This window comes from Macrobrachium rosenbergii, chromosome 5, assembly GCF_040412425.1.
Source record: "Macrobrachium rosenbergii isolate ZJJX-2024 chromosome 5, ASM4041242v1, whole genome shotgun sequence".
Classification (NCBI taxonomy): Eukaryota; Metazoa; Arthropoda; class Malacostraca; order Decapoda; family Palaemonidae; genus Macrobrachium; species Macrobrachium rosenbergii.
The window spans coordinates 23,085,030-23,112,529 of record NC_089745.1 but is presented as its reverse complement, the minus strand read 5'-3'; the positions used below and the strand labels follow the sequence as shown (position 1 = coordinate 23,112,529).

The 27,500-nt window shown below is 36.6% G+C and overlaps 1 long non-coding RNA gene across 1 annotated transcript in view; it reads right to left on the bottom strand.

Moving 5' to 3' along the window:
• Window positions 1-27,500, bottom strand: part of LOC136838595 (uncharacterized) — a 508,758-nt gene that overhangs the window by 232,509 nt on the left and 248,749 nt on the right. The window contains exon 5 of the long non-coding RNA XR_010853048.1: window positions 20,514-20,545. This is a non-coding gene — a long non-coding RNA (uncharacterized lncRNA). The remainder of the gene's footprint in view (window positions 1-20,513; window positions 20,546-27,500) is intronic.

Sequence of the window (27,500 nt, the reverse complement as noted above, 5' to 3'; positions counted from 1 at the left end):
TATACAAAACCTCATGTATCGACAACCCATCCACCAGAGAATAACATAAGTTAGGTTAGCCACAGCAGGCACCAAGGGCACACTCTGAATGTGTATAAGACTGCCCACGGTATGGCAGCGCCCTTCCTCCAAAACAAAAAGAAGCTATGTGCGAGCCTGAGGAGGCATCCTGGAAGATTTCAGGGAATGCAACAAGAAATTTATTTCGTAGGGATATTTGGCCAGACTTCACTGCTGTCGGTAATTTCTCGTTATTCTTATATCAGTTAGCGCTGCTGCTGAATGATGAGAAGACTTCTACCCGTTTATGTGCACAAAAAATTTCCATGTATTGGAGAATACCTACACATTATCTACTAGCTACTGAAGCTCAATGGACAATCTTGAGCTCATTACAGCAGATTTATGGCCCTAACATACCTGTAGGATAATCTACTTCATATCACAGGTTGCATCTCTGTGAAATTCTGAAGATGGCACCGTTCATGGTAAGTCACATTTTTCTTTGGTCCCGCCTTTTTTTCAGAAGCAAAAACTAAGTCATTTCTCAGTCCGCACAAAGAATAGAAAATACACACATCGATTTTCGTTTCTCAAGCAATTGTTTGGAAAAACTTGATGGAATTAATTTAGCTTAACGTGAACAGATTAGCTGCACCTGTCTATTAATAACAAGTCTGAATTAACCTTTTGTACAGGCATATGCTCAAACAGTCTTTTAAACATCATCATCATCTTTTAAACATATGCAGGCTCAAATCATTTGAGAGCAGCAAGGAAGTTTCTGCTGGTTCTCAGGGTATCTTCACAGCACCTACAGCGTCATCTATGACAAATAACAATCTTTCCTCACAGAAATATCAAAGTGAATGTTAAGATTATCTACTGGCATATCAAGAATAATTACAAGTATATCATTCAAATAGGGACACCAATTCTGAAGGTTGGTTCCATCGCAAGAGTTGTAGTGTTATAAGAGGAACTTCTAGCGAGGTCAGAAAAAGTCTTTTTGAAAGTGAAAGGTTTGAGTGACATTATTACAGTTCTTGAGTTTACAGCTGACCTCTGGAGAAGAAGGTTCAAGATGGTGGAAGATGATACTATTCAACTATCCCAGTCATAAAAGTTCCACGCGGAAAAGCCGATTCAAGAAGATCGCTATAAAATGCTAGAGCTATAATATATAGATTAGTATAGTTATAGGCTGTAGCCCTCACCTACAGGATCCTATAGAAATTTTAAGATACCGTTCCTACACCCACCGTCAATGACGCCCCTGGCAGTTATGACGCCATATATAACACCTGGTAATTCAATTCAATTCTTTTGTCTGCACGATTACTCACAGATACTATTTTTGTCATTTTTCTCGATAATTTCGAAATGTAATATGTATATATACATATGTATAATATACATACATGTATGTATATATAATACATATGAATTCTTATCACGTACACCGCGACTTTTTTACATTCACAAACATTAAGCGACAAATATCGTTTGATATCTTATTCGCTCTACATCAGGAATATCACCGAAGGGAGATTATAACTGATAAACGATGCGGCACCTGGAAGATTCGAACGCCCGAAAACACTGATCGACAACTTTCAGGGACGGATGGTACCGTCCCTTCAGCCGAATGGTACCGCCCCTGAAAGTCTTCGCCTTCACAACCATCTTGGCATTCTAAAATTTAAAATCATAGATGCCACAAACGTAAATTCTCAATAAACTCACCTTGAAATGCCAAACATATAAGGGATAATTAGAGCTTTCGCCTACAGTATATATTCTGATTCAATTCCTTAAGGCTATTTAAGTCAATTTACAGTCGCCTGATCTGACAAGGCCGTCAGAATGAAATCATTCGTCCAGACTTAGGTAATGGATTTGCCAGCAACATATAATGCATTTAGGACATTAGCGCAGCAAGAATAAGGTCGCCGCATACGCTCAAGATGAAGATCACAATCTTTTGTCACCAACCACGGCTGGTTAGTTACGTTAACCTAGCACATATCGTCACTGTTATCATGGAAACAAGTGAGGGAGGAAGGAAAGTATATCAGGGTTGTGAGATAATGGATTACTTTATTTAGGACTAGAGGCCGACGGGACAAGCAACGTAGTGTCTTTTTCTAGCCCCGAAAAAAACAAAAAACTGAATGGTGGGCTTAGCCTCAAACGTAGCCTTAGACCCGCCACTTCAAGGAAAAGATCATGAGAAACATGAAAAAGATCTGGAAGATTCTGAATATAGATGGCTATAAAAAACTGATTATTATACAAAAATATGTTGACCCTATAGAGTAATTAAAGTGGTGGAGTTAAAACAGGAAACAAGGAATACTCGACATTCAAAATAATAAAATACGGATTGAATTTTTGACAAAATTTGTAAAATAATCAAGCGATCATGAAACACTCAATTTCACCTATAGTCAGGAAATGGTTTAGGAGAGACATCTTTTGTTACGCTGGTCTTTACCTTTAAAGGCCTTATGCCTTGGAAAGTCTCTTGTTAGCATCCTCGGGTACTATAACACTATAGACGTTTATGTCTGACACATACAGAGCCCTGAACATTACGTAACCACGGCAAAGATGGGGTTATTTCGACTCTGGTAAAAACGCATTTGCAATGTTTTTTTTTTGCTCTTAAAGGAGTCCGAATGGGTTATAAACTAATTTTATTTTTTTTTACCAGCGTGATTCAAATCCCACCTGGGAATATTCATTTAATTATTTATTTCTTTTTTAATTTGAAGGACTTGAGCGTAAAACATTATAATAAACACAGCTGATGATTGTAACCAGAAGACTCATATTATATATATATATATATATATATATATATATATATATATATATATATATATATAAATATATATATATATATATATATATATATATATATATATATATATATATATATATATATATATATACATAATATTACTGATGTAAAAACTGAATGCGACAATTATATATGTGGAAAACCATTGGAAAGGAGAAATTTAAAGACCAGGTACCAAGTGCTTTCATGTATTACAAACACATCTAGAAGGCATTTTGTGCACCAAAGATGTGTACGTAAAACAAGAAAGCACTTGACACCTAGTCTCTAATTTTCTCCTTTCCAGTTGTTCTCTACGTACGTATGTATGTATGTAAGTATATATGTGTATATATAAATATGTATATATATATATGTATATATATACATATATATATATGTATATATATATATATGTATATATATATATATATATATATATATATATATATATATATATATATATATATATATATATATATAGAGAGAGAGAGAGAGAGAGAGAGAGAGAGAGAGAGAGAGAGAGAGAGAGAGAGAGAGAGAGAGAGAGTGAGTTTCAACAAATCCTCATAAGCGTATGAAGGAATTGTAAAAAAGGGTTTTCTCTGCAAGTGAAAAGCGAACAGAAATAAGTTGTTCACTGGATCCCAAAAAGTGTTTTACAACACAAACAGTAAGTGGCACATTCATGATCTGAAAGTTTATTATCTAAATTTATTTCTAGATAGCACTGAGCAAAACACTCCATTCATCACGACGATATCATTCCAACTATAACAAGATCTCTGTTAAATAATAATAATAATAATAATAATAATAATAATTCAAGGAGAGACGGAGTAGGAGAAATCGGGAGGTGGTTGATATCCGAAGACGCATCCCAGCTGCCATCAGTATTCATCCCGGGATAATTACTTTCACAATAAATGGCTCAACAGCATTCGCGAGCAACCCTCCGATGGCTACCCTGGAATAATACTAATGGGTCACACGAAGCCGAGGCCTGTTACTATTCTGAGTTCCGTCACACGACTTGTGAGCCTCTTTCCCTCAGTGAACTTGGATGACGTCAGCCAGTTAAAAATGAAATGCTTTACTCGTCAATGCGCTGTATTTGGCTGCAACACAACCACACTCATCATCAATCACTTGAGGCTAAACTTAGAACGCCTCTTTCTCACTTCAGAATACAAAATCCGCTGTCCTAGGCAGGCTGAATGGTTATTAGATATACATTAATAAGGGAAGGCAACCGAACTGTCTCAACAACAAAAACATGAAGTGAATTTTAATGGAATATATTTCAAATTGACGCAAAGAATGATATTCCATTGCCACAGCTTAGGTTTGCAAAAACCTGCAATATCTGCATAGTGTAATTAAGTCGTTGTCATGATGTGATTTTGGCCAATTCATTAATTATTTTCTATCGTCGCTGCATTTTTATCCAAAAGTTTTTGTTCATGAGTTTGCATATTTTGCATAATTTTCATGCAATTTTCATTTAATATTTCTGTTAATGAGTCTGAATAATTTCGACTGTACTTAGTATCTTCAGAAAATATAAATGCTAGGTATGCGATCAACCTTTCGATGGTAATGTCAAGCTCGCCAATATGCAAGATACTTCGAGTTAGATTCATGGAGAGTTGTATCCTATCGCGATAAATATTTTGACTGGTTCTTATTATCCCTTACGCATTAACACAGTTTTCAAGTTTACATATACACACACACATATATTTTATATATATATAATATATATATATATATATATATATATATATATATATATATATATATATATATACATGTAATATAAATACATACATACATATATATATGTATAGATATATATATATATATATATATATATATATATATATATATACATATATACATGTAATATAAATACATACATACATACATACATATATATATATATATATATATATATATATATATATAGAGATATAGAGAGAGAGAGAGAGAGAGAGAGAGAGAGAGAGAGAGAGAGAGAGAGAGAGAGTACAAAGCCTATTTTTAGGATCATGTGTTGTGTGTACTAGAGGGTTGACTCGGAGCTTAAATTATCCCAGACCACACTCAGACTTAAAAGAAGGAAGCGATTGGGAATACAGATTATCCTAGATGCCTGGCGAAACTGTACCCAAAGACTGTTAACATGCGCCCGTCCACGGCTCCAATCCTAGGACGTGTTAGGGGAGAATTAATCAGCACCGAAGGCTTTATCACAGATATTGACAATCATGCCAGACCCCGAACTCTCACGGGTCCTGACAATGTCTGAAGCCAAATGACTGCCAGACCAAATGAGAGAGAACTTGGGGTCATAGAAACAGAGCAACTATTTGTGCACGAAGTAAAGGACAAACATTATTGTCAAAAGCAGATCAAGCAATTTCGGCAGATTGGGAACAAAAAATCTTTCTCGGTAACTAAAAACACAAAACTGACAGAGCGTTTCATGGATCTGATTGGCCTCAAGCTGTATTCTCCTGTGCTATCCTCGATGTCTGTGTAAATTGAGAACTTGTCTGAATCCTTCACTTTTCTAGCTCGGTCCTGAAATACTTTGGTAATTTTATCAGCCAGCTAATATTACGGTTCAGCTCATTTCTGGTAATACAGTAATTAAATACCTTATATGGTTGTTTTCGCGAAGTGTTTACATCCCTAACACCCTGATATACAATGATCATTATGCATCAGGATAATCGTCATACCTAATACATCTTTTAATTCATATAGGCTAAAGAAAGTCAAGACTCAAAGTGTCGCCAGTATGCGTCTAATTTTCCCCATTACACCTACAGGACAGAATTAGGTTTCATGTTCAAAGTCGCATATTGACAATCCTACGTATCGTTAAACGCATAACGATGACGTGCCTTTAATGGACATTTGTTTTATCCAACCCTCAGCTGCTTTCGTAAACAGTAAGAAATAAAAGCACTCAACATTTTTCCCCCTTACTACAGGATATGTCCAATTGGTTTTGTATTATCTGAAGTGTAGGAAATACAGTTATTATCATGGAAAATTATTTATATGCTGGCTCACATCAGTCTTATTGTCTCAAGGTCCTTGGCTGGTAAGTAGACATTAACTTGACTAAAATACGTCACAAGGAACCCTTCGTCAGCTACATAACACTGAAAGAAGTGTTAGGGGATGATAAACTGAGTAAGAGAGGCTGAAATGTTGACCTGTGGTTCAAGGTGAAAAGATGCACAAGGTGTGCTAACTGCTTTGGTCATTTACAAATGACAGAAGACACAAGTAAATCGTGCAGAACCTGGACGCAGCTGAAGGATGGAAGTAAAGGAGACAAGGATGTGCTGGATTCAGTGACTAAGACCAAATGGAACATCAGGAAATGCGACAGTAAATGCATGATAAAATTAAGAGATTCTGTATCTGCTCTCCGCCCTGAGACTTCGCCTTTGGTTGGGGTTTTCACTCTTTTATAAAGTGTTTGGCCTTGGAATTGTTCCTTTAGAATAGGAAAAATTGAAAAGGAAATTAGCTTGGATGGTAACTCAACAGTTGAGAAGAATAGCTTGTGGTTTCATAATTTGATTATACGGTAGTATCTAGTGTTTGTTTTGCTTCCCCTTTTTTATGATTGTTCCTTTTTCATTGCCTTACAAACTGGAATAATCTTTAACTTTCACTATAAATAAACGAAATCTGGCAGACGAGGCATACTTAATTAGTACTGTTCCTTAACTAGAGCAGCTATTTCATTCACACCCACTTAGACTTCTTAAATGGGACATTCACGAAAGGGCGGACAGCCGACGAGCGCTTCAAACACAGCGCTTGAGATCAATATTCCTCTTTTCGCCTTTTAACCTTTTTATTTCCAGTTCTGTCACTCGTCTTACAAAAAGCAGCATTTACTTGCAGCCGTCCTCTTAACAATGGAAGGACGATCCCCACGGCAAAAAAAAAAAAAAAAAAACACTACGTTTCAAAAGCTTTATGTGAAGTCTGGATGATTCACGAATTAATACAATTGCTCTCACAACTTAAAAAGGTATATTTCCTATAGATTTCATATGAAAGAAGTCTTACCATGGGTTACATATAAAATTGATTAGTCACCTGGAATATTAACAATATAATGATAGATTTGTTTATATATACTTAACTACATAAAACTGCATTATAAGAATGGCATAAAACTGCATTATAAGAATGGAACATCCGAATGACATTTAATATTTCCTAATACCTGAAGCACAAAAAGGACACAGTCGTTATCTATTTTCGTTTACCCGTACCCGTGAGAAAACAATAGCTTCACTATCATCGCCATCATCCCTTCAACGCCGCGTGACGCAAAGGTCCTCTGTGAAATTCTAACACTCACGTCTTTCCTGTGCTTTATCTTCCACAAATCTCCATTTATCTCCATCCACCCTTCTCATAATCTCATCAAAGTAATCTGGAACTTCCACCTCCTCTGGTGACCTCGGGAGCCCAGATGACACTATTTGGTACTGTTCTCCTACGGGTGGTGGGAAGGACATGTCCATGCCATCTCCATCTGCCTTTCATTATTATTTAATCTCCATAGGGAATTTAACTTATTTCCCTTACGGTACCATTTCTATAATTATCTTCATATCTGCCTACTAATATTCTCCTTAAAAATTTATTTTCAAATCGACAAAACCTTTTAAATATGATTTCATTATAGCATCATGATTCATGCCCGTATGGCAATAAAGATCGAACTACACTTAACTGCAATTTTATTTCCGTATGGCAACTTCGGTCTATTCAATAGCTCACTTGTGATTTTATAATCCTTAACACTTCAACTTTTTCTTACTCCTAATAAGAGAAGCACGTGAGATCATATGACTTGCCTCTCCTCTCTTCTCTTTTCTCCTAATCAAGGAAGCGTGAAAGGTGATGGTTCAAACACTTTGATTTTACCCGTCAATGTCTTTCACATTCAAGATCAAATTACCCTTATTACGGAGTTGTTAAATGTCTGGCTCCTGCATCCCTGATTATAACCTGGCACAAGATAAAACATTATCACAATCATGACTTCTTTATGAATTCTCTTATTGTTAATATGATGCCCTAACGAGTTTTTGGCACCGTGCTGTATACACAAATGCCGCAGCGAAATTGCAACTTGACGTGAAAAGACAGGTATAAAGCCTATCCTACAGAAAGTGCATTCTCCGTTGTACTTGTAAGATAATGATGCTATTATCAGAGTAAATGAATAAGGATCTCTCATCCTGTGTGCGTCTAATACACGACAGCCGTCCACACATCAGGGAAAGGACGTGTTTCCGACCTACATAAATTGTGACCGGTTTCCTTCACACCGCAATCCTCCCTGCCTACATAAAAGATACGTTACAATCCAATGGAAAGTGGTTATTGGGAAAAATTCTAAGGTCAAAGAAGATTATTTAGTAGTGGTGAAGGTCACTTACAAAAAGAGGATTTATTTACATGAAAATACAACAATTTAATGATGATTTATGATGAAATGCATTCTAAAGCTAAATTTGAATTAAGGCAAAAATTCTTTTAACTTTCCAGAACTTCCACACCTATGCATTGGCTTGGCAGTTCCTGAACTCTAGGGAAAGTTGTAGGTTCTTATGTTTGGTTGGTTTAAGTTGAACTGGTATTATGCCAAGAAGGACTCTTGCTCAAAGCGTGGTAAAATGGTTAAGGAATTCAGAGTATTAGATACAAATACATCTTCAGTTTTCTTCCTCGTTTTTATAAAATTGAACATCGGATCATGAAATGAAGTTCGTTCTGTTATTGACAAATTTTGACTGTACTGCAACATCTGAGACATTTCCTACTACTTCGGACCATAAGCGCACATCCTCAAAGGTATAAGAGATTTGCAAAATCCTTTCCTTTAGCAATATATATTTGGAAAGAAAACGCGAATGGTAGAAAAGAAATGATCAATGGAGTAATGTACTCATGCCAACGATCGTACATTTCTCCCGAACCAGGCAAAGGCTCTTAGAGATAAGTCGAAGAAGTCCTCTGGTCAAAATCTGAAGACTTGACAAATACTTGGTCGGTTGCTACATTGCACCTTTCAGAACTTTGTTCGGCGGTTTCCTTTTTCCAGAATTTCCAGAATTTTTCCAGAATTTTTCCGAATTTTTTTAACTGGCAATCCTTCGGTAGCTTTAACCAACGAATCTCCCATGAATATTATTCTGCCAAGCTAATGGTTGCACGAAATTTAGAAACGGACTCCATTCTCTGGCACAGGGGGTTGCTAAGTATCTCCCGGTAGATAGATACTAAAGATTAACTGAAAATAGCAAATGGACACGTGAGAACTCTGCAACAAGTTGGAAAGATGCAACAGGTACGATATGAATTCAAGAAATGTTGACACGACATCTTAGCTGCATGTGAATCACGGTGCAAAGGAAGAGCAAACGGAACTGGTAAAGAAAGCCACTGGCTATCGGGAAAGTAAGCTTTAAATAAAAAGAGCAACATGAGTATTGTAGTGCGCTGCGCACCGAAAAATGAATTTCCAGAAGAAATAAAAGATGAATTTTAAGTAGAGTCTTATAGGTGAAATACGAGATATGTGAGTTGTTGTTAATAATATATATAAAAGTTGGTACGAACAATGATGGTATTGAGAATGTAATGGGCAAGGAAGACATGGGAGAGAGTGCAAGCCAAAATGAGATACAACTTATTAGTTCTTGTATTGCAAATAATCTCGTAACTAGAGGTAATCTTTTCCAACAAAAGGGCATCCAGAAATACCCTTCGGCATCTGCAGATGTCAATCATAACAAATAAAAATTGTGCGAAGTTTCTTCGGCGCAATCGAGTTTTCTGTACAGCGTGTAATGCTGTATGAGACTCTCAGCCACGGCATGAAACTCAGCCGCGGACTATGAAACTTTCAGCCACGACCCGGTGGTGGCATGTGTTGCTGGTGCCAGACGCACGATCATGGATAACTTTAACCTTAAATCAAATAAAATCTACTAAGACCAGTTGGCTACAACAAGATACGTTTGAAGATTGGAGAGTGAATGATCGCCATACCAATTCGCAGCCCTCTAGCCTCAGTACTTTTTAAGATCTGAGGGTGGACAGAAAAAGTGCGGACGGACAGACAAAGCCATCTCAGTAGTTTTCTTTTAAAGAAAACTAAAAACCAGACAGATCACACAGCCACTGATCGGAAGAGAAAAAGAATGCCAAGGAATGTTAGGAGCTACAGAGGAACAGATGTCAGCAGTAACCACTAGCTTGTTTACGTCAATCCTACAGCTGAAATCAAAAGCAATCAATAAAATATTTGATAGAGGATCTAGGTTTAATACAATACACTTGGAAAAGTATCTCGAGAGGTGTCTGCAATTGAATGTTGAAATTCAATATTATCATTATTATCATTATTATTATTATTATTATTATTGGAAGATGAACCCTATTTATAAGGAACATGCCCACAGGGGTCATTGACTTGAAATTCAAGCTTCCAAAGAATATGCTCTTCATTTGAAAGAAGTAACATAAGGTAATAGGAAATACAGAAAGAAGAGATAAATTACTAAAAAAGAAAAATAAATTAACAAATCAATAAATAAACAAACAAAGACGTAAGTAAATCACTGAAATACAAGAAGAACTGTTTTAGAGCAGCAATGCACAGCATCTTTGCTTGAGCTTTTGTGAGGTTCCAATCGCACAACATCCTCATCAGGGAGACTGTTCCACAGTCCAACGGTGTGAGGAATAAAGGACCTCTGGAAATGAGAAATTGACAGCGAGGCACATTTACTGCTTATTGCTGTTGCTGTTCAGCAAATCTGGTCGCCCTCGGCAGGAGAAGAGGATCAAGGATCAATTGTGAACGTGAAAGATCTTTTAAAATGCAACATATGAGAAACTGACAAACAAGAGACTGACTACCTGTTGATGGTCCAAGTTATAACTACTAATGTTAGGGAACAGAAACCAACCACCACGATGCACATTACCTAAAAGAGATAAATCTCTGGCAGAGACAGACATCCACACCAGAGTAGAGTATTCTTGTAAATATAAGGATAAATGACCTAACACAGGCTGCGCTGATTTTATCGCGGTTATAAATATATGAGGCCTTACATACAATACCTAACTTCCTTGCGGCATTTGCTGAACTGTTCATTAGATGTATCTCAAAAGTAAGATGAGTCAAAAGTTATACCTAGAATAGTTAAAGCTATATATATATATATATATATATATATATATATATATATATATATATATATATATATATATATATATATATATATATATATATATATGTGTGTGTGTGTGTGTGTGTGTGTGTGTGTGTGTGTGTGTGTGTGTGTGTGTGTGTGTGTAAAACTACTGCCAACCAGCTTTAGATTCATTCAGAAGAGTCCCATACACTTGAAGAGGAGGATGGGGTGGAAAATCTGTACGATATCTACTAAGCAATAGTCTTTTCGTTTTAATAGTTCAGCCTCATACCCCACCAATAGCAAGTATAGAAACCATACCTGACGAGGTGCAGACAATCAATGAGATTTAAATTAATATCGGGAATGTAGAGTTATATGCTGGAAAAGTATTAATGGGATATGGGGTAACAAGACGGAAACCTTGAATATTACACGTGACCTTGGATAAAATAAAGAAAACACTAAAGTAAAAGGTAACTGCAGAAAACCTTTGGGGAGAAGATGTGGAATGCGAAGTAAAACATGCTAAGTGGTTAAGACTAGATAAAAGTTTAACTAAGAACAAGAAGAGCCAAAAGAGAAGTTCAATAAAACAGCGAACAGTGCCGAGAGAGCCAAGTATTCAGGAGTGGCACTGATGCTATGGTAGCCCACGGAGTTAATAATGAATTATTCACAGAAGAAATGAAAAGAGGAAAACACACATATAAAACGAGAAAGACATTAATGATGGAATCACTGCAAAGTTACATTTACCTGAAAATGAAACGACACCTCGTATGCTAACTAGGCTGATTTACGCTTATGGAATGAGAAAACAAAGCTTAATTTACATTTATGGAATGAGAAAACAAAGCTTAATTTACTTTAAGGAATGAGAAAACAAACCTTAATAACAGGGAACTGGGATTCATGAAGATATGAAAGAAAGGTGAATTGTATGAATATAGTAACTTTAAAGGCACTGTACTTACACCGGTTGTGATGAAGAAATTAATGAAAGATCATACTCAATAGGCTGGAGAAAGCAAATGAAAAATTCCTGTGGATGAACAAGCTGATTTAGAAAAGAAAGTAGTTGCACAGATAAAATATCTGTATTAAAACATATTGTACACAAATGAATGGAGTTTAAAAATTCCCTTCTCACAGCCTCTGTCGATTTCAACATTTTTTTACTGCGTCCAGAGGTTAATATCATGGAAGGTTTAACGTGACTCTAGTATTTCCAGCAAATATGTAAAATGAAATGTAACTATCATTAATGACGCAGAAGCAAATTTAATGCTAACAGAGTCTTATCAAATGAATTTGCATTAAACAGTGGAAGGCTACAGGGAAACTTTCTGTCACTTTTGGCCTTGTCATGGATTGCATAATGAAAAAAGTGACCACAGACAGATGAGATTTGAATACTGATAGAGACTTCGAATTGGTAGATGATGCAGTTTTTAATTAGTAAAACACCACAAGATTTACAAGGTTTGCTTAATCAAACTGATCATATATCTAAAATGGATCATATATCTGGAGATGACATTATAAAAACCCGAGGGAGAAAAACAGAAGTAACGAGGATTGATAAAATAATACTAACTGGAGAGAGGATTAATGGAATTGAATCTTTCAAATATTTAAGAACAATGATTTCCAGTGCAGGTTCTCTTGAGTTTGAATTTAATGAATGGCTAAAAACCTCAGATCATACAAATGACAGGTTGAAAAAAATGTGGATATCAAATAGTAAGATTATTCATAAGCCAGTGGGAACTGTGTTGCTAGATGGACTTGAATCATGGTGTGACAATGAAATTGTCTACAGGTTTTGTCCACTTGAGGATAACGTTTTGAAAAGAGATGCCATAAAGGAAATAATGGAAGCCCATATGTAGACGAGTCAATGATGCAGAGGAGACAGAGATGGTTTATACCCCTAGAGAGAACAGCAAGTGATATTGTCAGCTGGGCTCTTTTCGGTATCAGAAGAGTTGGAAGACCCAGACCTACTTTGATGAGAATTATGAGACTAAAGGCTAGAGATGAATGGAGATTCATGGAAGTGAAAGCACAGGAAATATATGTGGCTGAATTCACAGAGGCCTGTCGCATCAGACGGCGCAGGAGGCGACGACGATGCTGTTGATACCTGTAAAACGTTCTAGATTTTGAATTAATTTCCGGTAAAGGAAACGGCTAAGCAAAATATACAAAATGAACTCTGGGAACTTACTGCGCCACCCTGCGGCTATCCAAAGCTAGAACTCTTGACAGCAAGTGCCGTAGGATCTGTGTTAAGCACCATTTAGGGTTCGATGAATGCAGAAGGGAACTCAGTGCCTAACAGTGTATTAAACCCGCTCACTTCCATTCTATTTCCAATCGTGATGTCACCGAATTAAGTAAGAAACTGTTTAATTTTAAGATTTGACTACTTTCTTTGGACTTGTATGTATATAATTTCCAGTGTGAGAATTAAAATATAAAGAGGAACAAAGCAACGGTCAAAACATAGCCACTGCAGTAATGTTTAACAAAAAATATCAGGAAAGGAAACTAACCCCTCATGTAAGCCTCGAATGTTCCAGTGTTCAAAATTCAGTTATTTATAATGAAAAATTTTAAGCTGAAATCCAAAAGAAAAGAAAAAAAGACAAGCAAAATCTAAAGGAGAACATTCCGCGAAACTGCAACTAGTGCACTTCTGTTCCTGCAACGCAAGAAGACAGTTAATTCTTGTTACTCTCGCCCTACTTTAACTTGCAAATTACATGCTGTCAATTACCATTGAATCTATATTCAAGCATGAAATCATCTGCAGACCGTAGGTCATTATTAGCAACCCACTTTTCTCCAGCACAGTTCTCTTTTTGTCCACCGAAGATCCAGATACTGGGAGTCTCGTTCATCGTGATCACCTCATTGATGACAGCATTCTAATGTTCTGTTTATTCTGCCTAGAAACCTCTGAATCTTCCATTTCAGAGATTAAATTTTCTCACTGTTTTTGCTTTTCAGTCTCAACTGTCACAACCTTTATAACACACCCTTTATCCTGATTATAAAATAATAATTAACGTATGCTCACATAAATACAACTATGCAACACCTCATTCGCTCTTCTACATTATCAGACTTTTCAATTCACTGTATAGTCAGAAGTGCAAACAGGGTACACATTAGCATCCCAACGTTGCGCTCATGCAAACATAATAACATAGAGAGAGAGAGAGAGAGAGAGAGAGAGAGAGAGAGAGAGAGAGAGAGAGAGAGAGAGAGAGAGAGAGAGAGAATTGGCCATAATTATTTTGTTTTGGACAAGGAACCAATGGCGCAAGAGCTTTCTTATCGCACGAAGTCTCATTTGATATCATCCCATTGATTCCATTTTTTTTATGAAGATAATATTGCGTTGGGCATCACAAGAGGTCAGATCTCAACCACTACAGTAGCAACCCAAGCAATATGGCGAATGGTTTTCCCATTCATCCGGCAAATTAAATCTAGAAATCGGACTCTGCTGTTAAATACAGTAATCTCATTATTACTTCGTAGTGTACGTATTGACTGCAGGACGTATGCTTTGACAGATTTTTTTTTTATTTGACACAAGATTAAAGTCTGAGTCGAGTGATTTCGCCCGCCACGATTTCTAAGCTGGCTTGCATGTAACATCCAGGAGGCCAGTGGAGAAGATCGTTTTCAAGGAGAGAGAGCAGCTTCGCCAGCAGTACGTCTTGAGCGTACGACCAACGAGTTTTTCTCTTCATCGTTAACTACTAATTTACGAAGCTAACGTTTGTGCAATTATTGAGGACTGAAACAACAAAGATCCCAAACCATTATTCTCCCAGTACAACACGTGTTGTCTGTGCGTATAGCAGACTCTGCATCATGGCTAGTAAAAAGAAAATAACTTTAAACGATCAATTTTCATGAATAGCGAAAGGTAAAACGGATCCGGAAACGTTCAATCCTTCTCTCCCTATCAACGTTTATTCTGCAGAAGTAAACAAAAAAGAATGAGGACGGCTCACCAGGTGAATCCCCAAGTCATCCCCGACGAAGGAAAAAGGAATAAAATGAGTAAATAACGAATCAGTTTAGTCACTTCGCTTGCGTCATTGTGGCCATTTATCAAATGACCACGCGCATAGACTTTACATTGGCGTCACTATTATCTAATAAACAGCTGATAAGATGGTCTCCTTTCCCGATAAGCATTCTTGCGCGGATGCTGTTCACGACGGGGCCCGGGGGATGTTCTTATCGGCGACTCTCGTTCATTAACATATGTGACGGAGTTAAACGATACCCCAGAGGATGTTTTTGCTTTGTGACATTCGCTGACTTTGCAATGGATTTTGTTTGTTGCATAAGCCCTTACCATTCATTCTCTTCATGGCAAGGTCAATATGGGGCAATTTTCGATACTGGAAAGTGAAAATGGCACTTGCAGGTGTACATATGAGGACACAGGAGTCAGCTGATTAACGAGCACCTACAACAAAATTGAAGGCAAACAACATCATCCTCTGGTATCTCTCTCTCGTGAGTAAGATTGGGAAATACCAGGCGAAGCACGCCCGATGCTCTACATTACCTTTAATGTTTTGATCTGGCTACGTATCTCCAGTTTTTAAAATCATTTATAGTCAAATAACAAGTTACAAAGCGATGCGTACATTCATTTGTTAGTTTGTTAGACCTCAGTTAGAACTTTAGGTCCACCTCTCAATGACAAGAGTTTCATTCACTTGGAGAGTTGAACAAGTTTCTCAATTCACTGCTAGTTTCCTGATCTGAAACATTAATACGCAGTTGTGATGATGTATGTGTGCTTTTTCATATGTTGTCTAGAATTTTCATGAGTGAACCACTACTGTGTGTACGTGCCGTTTAAGCTAACATAAGCTCACATGTTTATGTCTAAAGTCAACATAAGTTATTAATTTTTTTTCAACCATCTTGTGTTAGCTATTTACTTTTAAGTGCATTCCACTACTTTTAAATTTTAGGCTATACAGTATGTATATATTTATGTATATATACATACATACATACATTTATAAATATATATATACATATATGTAAATATAAATAAATATAATATATATGCATTTATATATACGAGTATATATAAAACCTCCCATGGAAACTCGTGCCGGGGTACTTCAGTTAAAGCCTTCTCTACTGAAATAATATTTATAAAAGATGCCTCATTACACTGAATTAATGTCTTACCACATAGTATTTTCCCGATGAACAGAAACTGATTGCTACTGATTATTACAATTACTGATCAGCCTCTATCCTTAAAAATCCCTCTACATTTAATAATCAACCTCTATCCTGACAAATCACTCTACAATTAATGTTCAACCTGTCCTTACACATTCCTCAACAATTACTGTTCAACCTGTCCTTACATATCCCTCTGAAATTACTGTTCAACCTGTCCTTACATATCCCTCTACAATTTCTGTTCAACCCGTCCTTACATAACCCTCTACAATTACTGTTCAGCCTGTCTACCTGTTCAACCTATATCCCTCTACAATTACTCCCTCTACAATTACTGTTCAGTCTGTCAACCTGTACATATCCCTCTACAATTACTGTTCAACCTGACCTGTCCCTGTCCTTACATATCCCTCTACAATTACTGTTCGACCTGTCCTTACATATCCCTATACAATTACTGTTCAACCTGTCCTTAAACATCCCTCTACAATTACTGTTCAACCTGTCCTTACATATCCCTCTACAATTACTGTTCAACCTGTCCTTACATATCCCTCTACAATTACTGTTCAACCTGTCCCTACATATCCCTCTACAATTACTGTTCAACCTGTCCTTACATATCCCTCTACAATTACTGTTCAACCCGTCCTTTACATATCCCTCTACAACTACTGTTCAAACCTGTCCTCAGTATCCCTCTACAATTACTGTTCAACCTGTCCTCACATATCCCTCTACAATTACTGTTCGACCTGTCCTTACATATCTCTCTACAATTACTGTTCAACCTGTCCTTACATATCCCTCTACAATTACTGTTCAACCTGTCCTTACAGATCCCTCTACAATTACTGTTCAACCTGTCCTTACATATCCCCCTACAATTACTGTTCAACCTGTCCTTACATATCCCTCTACAATTACTGTTCAACCTGTCCTTACATATCCCTCTACAATTACTGTTCAAACCGTCCTTTACATATCCCTCTACAATTACTGTTCAACCTGTCCTTACATATCCCTCTACAATTACTGTTCAACCCGTCCTTTACATATCCCTCTACAATTTCTGTTCAACCTGTCCTTACATATCCCTCTACAATTACTGTTCAACCTGTCCTTACATATCCCTCTACAATTACTGTTCAACCTGTCCTCAGTATCCCTCTACAATTACTGTTCGACCTGTCCTTACATATCCCTCTACAATTATTGTTGAAACTGTCCTTACATATCCCTCTACAATTACTGTTCAACCTGTCCTTACATATCCCTCTACAATTACTGTTCAACCTGTCCTCAATATCCCTCTACATATCCCTCTACAATTACTGTTCGACCTGTCCTTGCATATCCCTCTACAATTATTGTTCAACCTGTCCTTACATATCCCTCTACAATTACTGTTCAACTTGTCCTTACATATCCCTCTACAATTACTGTTCGACCTGTCCTTACATATCCCTCTACAATTATTGTTCAAACTGTCCTTACATATCCCTCTACAATTACTGTTCAACCTGTCCTTACATATCCCTCTACAATTACTGTTCAACCTGTCCTTACATATCCCTCTACAATTACTGTTCAACCTGTCCTTACATATCCCTCTACAATTATTGTTGAAACTGTCCTTACATATCCCTCTACAATTACTGTTCAACCTGTCCTTACATATCCCTCTACAATTACTGTTCAACCTGTCCTTACATATCCCTCTACAATTACTGTTCGACCTGTCCTTACATATCCCTCTACAATTATTGTTCAAACTGTCCTTACATATCCCTCTACAATTACTGTTCAAACTGTCCTTTACATATCCCTCTACAATTACTGTTCAACCTGTCCTTACATATCCCTCTACAATTACTGTTCAACCTGTCCTCAATATCCCTCTACAATTACTGTTCAACCTGTCCTGACATATCCCTCTACAATTACTGTTCGACCTGTCCTCACATATCCCTCTACAATTACTGTTCAACCTGTCCTTACATATCCCTCTACAATTACTGTTCAACCCGCCCTTTACATATCCGTCTACTGTTACTGTTCAACCTGTCCTTACATATCCCTCTACAATTACTGTTCAACCTGTCCTCACATATCCCTCTACAATTATTGTTCAACCTGTCCTTACATATCCCTCTAATGTGTCTAGGGTTCAAAATAAAGCCCCTAGGTAAACAAATACCTTGCATCCGGACAACTGCTCATAACAACCAACGTCTTGAAGAAAAAGCAAATAATATTTTGGATATCCTTTTACACGTGGCGAGCCGTGTTGATTTCAGTGCTGCTTTTGACATGGCTAACCTTAACCCACTTTTATATAAACTTTCACGATTCAGAGGTCTGAGGCATCGCATTCAGTCTCCTCACAGTTTTTTTAAGAGATCAGCTCAAGGGAACTGTTGTTGGCGTTTTTTTTTTTCAATAAACCTAGGCATATCAAGCCTAGTGTTCTTCGGATTTCAAAACGTAGAAATGAATTTCAAAACGTAGAAATGAAAGTGAAGTCAAAGGGGTTTGACACCAAGATCCACCAGAAACGAGACTACGTTTTAGTGATGCTCATAAGCATTTTATGAATCTTCATAGCTGAAGATTCATAAAAAAAATACAACACACTAAGGAAGCTTTATTAGCAAAAGCAACCAACAGAGGATTAGTAATTGGAACCCTCCTGGTGGTGTTACCGGATGCAAAGAGATAAAAGTGGGAATCCCTAAAGATTTGCAGCAATTCTGCGAACAGGGTACGGCGAGATACGAAGGATTTGTGAATTTTCACCTTTTACTCTATCACACATTTTTCAAGCCGATGTAGTTTTCTTACTCAAGTAAAAATCAAATTAATCATCAGGGATCAAATATTTACAGCACAATTACTCAAATTCAGTGGTTCTTAGCTTCTTTTGCCTACAACGTAATATCCTGCATAAACTTAGTACATAGACCCACGGCATCACGAACTCTTGAATCGAAAGATTTATACTAATTGCATAATTCCGATGATCTTAGCTCTGATAACATCTAACTAGTAACGACAAAATACTGCGCAAGAATTATTTCAAATTATCTTTAAATCTGATTACTGTACAATAGGGTGAAATAAACCTTCATAACTTTCCTGAACAATCATTTCAAAAATAAAGACCAGAATTTAAATATCACAGTCTTTGACAATGGGTACCAAACAATTGCCCAAAACGTCAAGTGGCAGGAAATATAAATATAATTAGTGCCTAAAAGTTACGTGTCCAGGGGTACTGAACAAATACCATTTAGTTAAGTGGCCACGAATACTGAACAAATGCCATAATGCCAAAGATACTGAACAAATATCAACTAGCCAAGTAGGTCAGGGGGTAAGAACAAAAGCTACCACGTTGTCAGACGTCTGAACATATAGTAGGAATCAATTGGTCAGAGCTGCCAAGCAGAAAGCCAGCATAATCTGGCTTTAGGCTTCTTATGGCATTGTTGACATAACAAGGAGCAACTTTTTATTCTTAGAAAATGACTTGCTATAACTGTTAATACGTCCTAATAAAGGTTTGTTCACTGTATTAGTACGCTGGCAAAACGTTGGTCTGTCCATTGTATCACTCGCATTATTTTCTCTTAATAAATAATGACATAACGTCAAAACGTAAAAATTAACTTATATGTAAAAACCGGCAGAATAACAGTAATTCGTTGCTTTTATTATAAACCACAGAACAGTTACATAAATTTAATCTTCCAAACATTTTTTTTAAAGTTAACATTCTTTCAAGTTAATATGAAGCTACAGAAGCAAAAATCAATTACTGTTGAACTTGAGAATTTACTTTCTAATTTTCCAAATGTTTATAATAAGAACAAATTGATATAGTTACATAATTTCTTAACTTATAAAATATATAAAAGCTTGAATTAACTTAATTCTGTACTCGATTACTCATGAATATAAATACGGTCTTTAAAATTTACATTAAAACTTATGAAATATTTAAAAGCTTACGATACCTCAAGTTTGGACTTGGTGAGTAAAAAAACTTCACAAGTAACTTTATACTTTTAAAAAAGATGTTAAGTTCCTTTGAACAACTTTAAACAGAAAAGACCTTTCTTAAGGATGCTAGCTTCCAAAAATGGGTAGGCGAATGCACTTACCTTGCTGGACAGGTAATTGGAGGGCTCTGCCCCTGTAGGGGAGAAAAGAAAAAATCTGGGTGAGATAAGAGAAACCCTGAAAACCTTACCTTTGGTTATTATACCAATTTGATTACTAATATAATCGAAAGAGTAGAGTGTTTGTTGTTCACAAGAATCATTTCAAGAGAGCTATTCTGGTTTCAGAAAGTAGGCTTGAGTTCGCTTGTATTTGAAAGCTTTGAATATTCGTCACAGTATTCTGGTTTCCATTCATGCTGGATTAATTTATCTTTATCACTCAATGAATGACAAAGTGTAATCAACCAAACTTGGACAAGATGTAGGGTCCATTCTAGGTTCAATAAAGCAAAACTTTGTACATTAGCCATTTAAAATGTTGTCAGCTGTGACTGAACCTCAAAGCTCGCCATAGACTGAACACTAACATTCTTAGAACTTAAAAAATTAAAACTGAAATCTACATAAGCAGAAACAAAGATTTACCGAGGAAAAAATCTTCGCAGTACCGAGAAGTTGCAATTTACAGCAAGGTCTTAATGAACCTCTGATACATTAAAATGAATTATACTGTAGCTAATATAAAAGTAACTCAACAAATCCTTAATAACCAATACTGAATAACACAGAAGATTTTTCTAAGATGCATTCAATCAAAGTAAAATTTAAAAAAGATTTGGGTCTATATCATCAGTCTTGGGTCTGAGACATAAATTCTACAGGCTTAGGGCTGGCATTATAACTTTTTTTTTTTTTTTTTTTTTTTTACTTTTAAGAATCTTACTCTTAATCTTTTATCCACTACATACTCTGTAGAAATGCCAATAAAATCTTTAGTTCTTTCAGCTTTTATACGAAAAATTCATTCATATTTTGCAAGAAAAGGCTGGATTCATACCTTCTCTTTGTTTTAAAATTGAATTTACTCTAAATATCGGACAAATTTTAAAACTCAACAAAGCAACTAAATATGCAATTTTACAACAAATAATAAAATAAAACTCCAACTCCACACGGAAAATATGATTCATTTTTGAGTTCTTAAATCTTGGCGAACTGAAAATAAAAATAAAATTCTTCATTCTTCTCTGTTAGTGGTTATTACGTTAAACAGGCTGCAAGGTAAATCATGGCAACAGGCAGTGAGTTGCAGGGTCCTGTGAAACCTTCGAAAGAAAATGAAACAGACCCGGAGTGCGCTAACAGAGCCAAAGATAAAAGGAAAACAAATGATGCTCGACGAACGACCACTAAAGCAGTGCAACAGAACTGTCACGCGGGAGGAAATACTAACCTAACTACAACCATGGAATATAATGCAATATTTCGGAAAGCTAATACAATCAAGAAATTATCCTAAGCAGTCACTTTCACTAAACCACACAAAAAAGTAATTCTATAAAACAACTTGCCTCGCCTAAGAAACCAGGCCTAGTCTTCTCTTATTAAAGGAAAGTCAAGTGGTGTTGATCAAAGAACCGATACATCGTCAGAGTACTTCTTCCATGCCACAATCAAGTAATAAATAATTTTTCCGTGTATAATGCATGTCATCACAAGTTTCCAGTTAGGTGCCCTTGACGTAATATATTTGTTACCTCAGCAAAGAACAGATTTACAGAGGCTTTTATTTTAGCATTATTTCTCAACATCCATGGTTGTGGAGTATAGTTTCAGTACTGAAACATATGTTCTCCACGCTAAATAAAAATTTTCAGAAGTTTCACAAAACGAAACTAGAACGATTTTCCAAAAAGGAGAAAAACCATAGTCACCTATACTTCCTCTGCCTACAGTAGACTCTTCAAATCCTGCGTTTTCATGTGCTTGTTTCTTTACTTTTAGCAGTTTGCATGTTGAATGCCATTATCGTTACTCGGCTTTTATGGCGAGGAGTAATGACTTGAGGCAGGCATTTATCTGCTCTTGACTTGCCACAGAGCCGTAAGGATTTGTAGCAGTCATGCATAAATGGACGTTACAACAAGCAGGTTTGTTACGTCATAAAACAGGAGGAAATTGGTCGAACGTAAAGAGCTGTTTAATCTATGCAGTGATGTATTTAAGTGTTAGAGGAAAGAAACATCAATTCTGCGTAGTCACTGGCGAGGGAAGAGGAAAGACGCGCGTTTTGTCTGCTTTCTTTCCAAATACATCTTTCAGCGCTGTGCACTCCTGAGCATTTTTTTCTCTCTGATCTTTTGGATGCCCTTCTGCTGTAGCACTGTTGAAAAAAAAGAAAAGTTCTTGAAAGCATCTGGATTATTTTCATTAAAAAAAAAAGCTGTCATTATGATCCCATTTTACCTCAAGATCAGAATTTAACGAGTACTGTAGAAAGTGGCTGTGGTGTTTTCTTTTTCTATTTAATGGAAAATAAAAGAAAAATTGAGATAATCTTAAAAAAAAACATCGTGATCTAGCGTTCAGAGTTTTGCTACAATTCTACTATGTGCTTCTTAGCAAAGGATAAGCTGGAAGAAACACAAGTCTTTGTTAACGTATTTACAAGGAAAAGCTTAAATATTTGTCTTAGAATAAAGGCAACCTGTCGTGTTCCTCTCCCTGGAAATAATAGTTTTCTATTTTTTTTTTTTTTTTTTGGACGAAGGGGGATTACATTTCAACCGACTTACAAAAGTTCATCCAAGACACTGAACAAGTGAGAGCTTTGTCAAGATTATACCGGGAAAATCCTAATTTTTCACGGAAAAGTACGAGATTCGTACGGTCCGTTTTTCTAGATCTTCACGGTTTGGTGAATGACAAATGAATGATTAAGTAGATTATTCGTGCACTCGGTTTGAAACAAAAATTATCCCAGTCTGATAAAACAATAACAATTATTTGAGAAAATCAAATGAGCATGACGGGAAATTCCCCGGGTACAGATGATTTTTACATGTAATTTTTTTTTACTTTTCTTAACATGAACGCCGAGTAAGAGGCTTGTCATTCAATTCAAACGACAAATATCCTGAAGAGAAATTCACAACCTAAGCAGAAGCCGAATTGTATAAAAAGATGAAACTGGAAACAGAGTTGAAACAAAAGAAGAAGAAGAAGAAGAAGAAGAAGAAGAAGAAGATGCAGAACGGTAAACAAACAAGCCAAAGAGCAGGAAACGGTGAGAGTGAGTCTTGCCTGTTCTTCAACGTAAGATCTAAACTGGCAATTAGTCACCGCAAAAATCCAGACCTTAACGACCTGGCTAACGCAACAGGCTGCTCATCCTCCCGCAAACCTATATAACCCGAAACCGACCATTTTTAACGGAGGCTTCACCTTTCAACTACCATAATTAGCGAAGCTTTGAAGCAATACTAGACTATATAGAGCATGATGGCATATACTTTACGCGCAACAATCAATGCGTGACGTCACATTTGTTATGGATTCTGGCTCCCGCGAGCTCGGAATAATTGTCTATTACGAATTGGACGAGATCGAGAATAAATTCTGGCCATTGCGTCACTCACACCCGCAGCTTCCTCCTGCTGTGCCAAAATGGTTGGTACCCATGACCGTGCGGAGAGGAAGGCAATTCAAGACGACGATTATGTGGCAGTTGTTTAGTTGTTGTTGCTGTTGCTCTTGTCGCAGTAATTGTTGTTTGTGGATGCTTTAGCTGCTGGTAGCTCGAAAATATTAAAGGGCATTCAGAAAAATCTAAAAATAAGTTGATAATAATGATAATAATAAAACATAATTATTAAATTATATGACTCCAGCAGTCTGTACTTCCAAACCTTATTCATGCGTCATTTCCGACATCCTACAGGAGTAAAATGTGCCTGCAGTTTTCGCTTTTGGAGGGATCAATGTCCATTGGTGCTGCACACTAAATAATGAAACTCAACTGACAACATGGAGGCTCTTGGCTTTACAGAGAAGAGGCTCACACAAAATTTCTTTTGTGGTTGGGCCGTGTTATTTCTGCCCAAAAAGGGGTCAGCAGCCTTCCACTAGGGACTCCTCTGCCTTAAAGCCATGGCGCAATAACATCTGAAGCAATAGGCCCTTTCAAGTGTACTAATGTCCAAATAGCAGTGCTTGTCACCACATCATTACTTGAGGTCCTCTTGTCAACGGAAGATATTCAGAAGGCTCATTAATTGCAGGAAAGAACTGCATTGTTGATAATCAACACCTCAGTCAAGCCGGTCTGTACATTTAGTACTCACCAAAGGCAAAAAAATGTCTTGCGTGTAAAAGGATTGTGTCCAGTATATTTCGAGGTTGCAGCGGACTCCAAATACACAAAAATTTCAATATATTTTAAAAATTGGTTAAAATAAAATTTCATTTAATTTATAACCTCATTTACGTTGGCGTTATGTATGATACATGGCCCACATATTCAACGTGAGGATAAAAAAAGCTGACACTTTATTTGAGCTGGTTCGTCAAAGCCTGGGAGAAAAGACTGCCTTAGACTTATTTCAAGAAACAAGACCCCCATGTACACGGAATCTGGTCACACATAAAAGCATAACAATGCTGGCCATGAAAAACTGGCATAAAGCCTAGATTCTTTGATTACATAACTTGCAAAGACTTTATTTTCTTAAAATGATTTTTATGTCGCATTCAGTTGACTGCCAACATAAATAATCAAAAGCAGAAAACCCCGGAAATATAGAATTATCATAATTTTCAAGATTCAATCAAAGAAAATAAGAGTAAACTTAAGAAACCAGTACTGTGTACAATGGCAATAATGATCCACAAAACCCATATATAAACATGATGGTAAAAGGCACCTGTCGGGAATGCCACAGTAGCTAGAGAAGGATGGCAATAAAAGATTTTAAAATCAGAACACGCTAAATTTGAAAAGGAGCAAGATACTCAGTTGATAGTCCTGGTTAATTTCTGCTCTCTAACTAAAATGTTCAACAAATCATTCAAAAAAAAAAAAAAAAGAAAGAAAGGGCACAGAAACTGTACTCTCAAGATCAAACCGCAGCCTGTAAAAGGCTATGGCACAAGGGTTTACAGCACAGCCAAAATTAAGAGATCATGGCTGTGGGATTATCAACAAGCATTACATATCCAAATTACGAATTTCAGATACCTAGCAGCCACAAATAGGGGCACAGATACTCCCATCAGCATTACAAACCATAATTGACTGGTGGGGATGTGGAATGTCCCAAAAAAGTGAAAAAGTGAAAAAAGTACTCACACGAGAGATTTCACTTTCCTCACAGCAGTAAGTATAATTACACTACAGATAAGCCAGCTTTCTGCCATATCATTTTTCAGATATGACACTTGTAAGAGGAGTTCCCATCAACGACCCATGCTGGCATAAGCCCAGCTTAACCATCAACAACAATGCCCTAGACCCTGGTTACAAAGTCTCATAAACTTTGAATGAGTGTCAGCGACCTTACTGCAAGGAAATGACATAATAGGATTCTTCACAGTACCAGAGGTCTTTTGTCTTTGTCTGATGCATGTGTGTTTGGACAACGCTGAAATGAAGTGTAACGATAGCTAAGGATTCTTGGGTTCGATTTGCAAAGAGAGCGGGGTTTAGCATGGTTAGTAGAATGATGTTCTTTTATATGTAACAACCATAATTAACTCTTCAAAAAGGAGGAAACGATTATCAGAGGTGAATGAGTAACTAGGGCTGACTTTGCTAATATTACAGTTATTTAGGTTGTCTACGCCATATGTCCTTTTACTTAGTAAACACCACTGGTTAACCATGTAATGGCTTGAGATATCAGTATTTCAATATATAGGTGGCCTGATGATAGTAAGACCTGATTCACTATGATTATAATGAAGTTATCTGGTTTAGCCTCCTTTGCAAATGATTTATTTCTGGCTTTTGCTCTTTTTTTCCCTTCATGTATCGTCACTATATTCCTTGCAAATTAGCATTTCAAGTTAACGTACTGTAGATTTTAACAGAACTGAACACACGACAAAAACAATAGTAATAATGATAACAAAAGGGGTTATCATCAACAAATAAAGCAGATCTTTCAGTTTTATACATATGAAAAATTTTCATCTTCAACATAGTTCTGTGGCCTGTAATTCAACTGCAACAATATCTCTGAAACTGAATTCAAGAATTATGTCAACGGATTTTCAGAAACATTCAATTCCTAAGTCTCGGATGACAAAAAAAAAAAAAAAAAAAAAAAAAAAAGTTGAATTTGGATTCCTTGAGCAACACGACGGGAGAATAAAAGGGGGTTGATAAGTATAGGTATTCAGGAGCAAATGTAACGTATGATGATAGGATGAGAGATGACGTGAGTCACAGAAGACGTGAAGCAAGGAAGAAGGTAGTGGGGTGTGAGAAAAGGATTTGGAAGTCATTTTGAGTTTTTATGGAAACCAAGGTTGGGCTGGGTGAAATGACGGATGAGCTTACTCTCTTTACTGAATGAAGCGTGGATGTTGAATGAAAATGAAAGGAATAGGACTGAAATGGTAGAGATGTTTGCATAGTTAGTGTGGTGTAGGAAACACTGGAAGCGTGATAAATGTGGAGATAGGTAGTGTTTGAAGTGTATTGGAAAGAATGGAGGATGACAGCCTGGCAACGACTAAGTATTTGGATATATAAGAGGGAAGGACGATACGTCGAATACGAAGGTGCTGAATGCATGCAAAGAATAGGTTCTGAAGAGGAAGAGCCTTAATATCCAGGGAACAACAGAATACCTGCAAAATAAAAGCCATGGTGCGATGCATATAGGGGTTGGATGCTCTGCTGATGAGCCTGCTTTACAGGTGTAATATGAAGTGGCCAATGTTGCGAATGTTTTCTACACAAGCGGTTCATCCATGATTCAGCAATTAAACTATGACTTTGGACTTATGCAACACTTATTTTTTTTTTTTACGCTGGGAGCACTCTGATATATATATATATATATATATATATATATATATATATATATATATATATATATATATACATATGTGTATATGTATTTATATGCTTGAATACGTTCA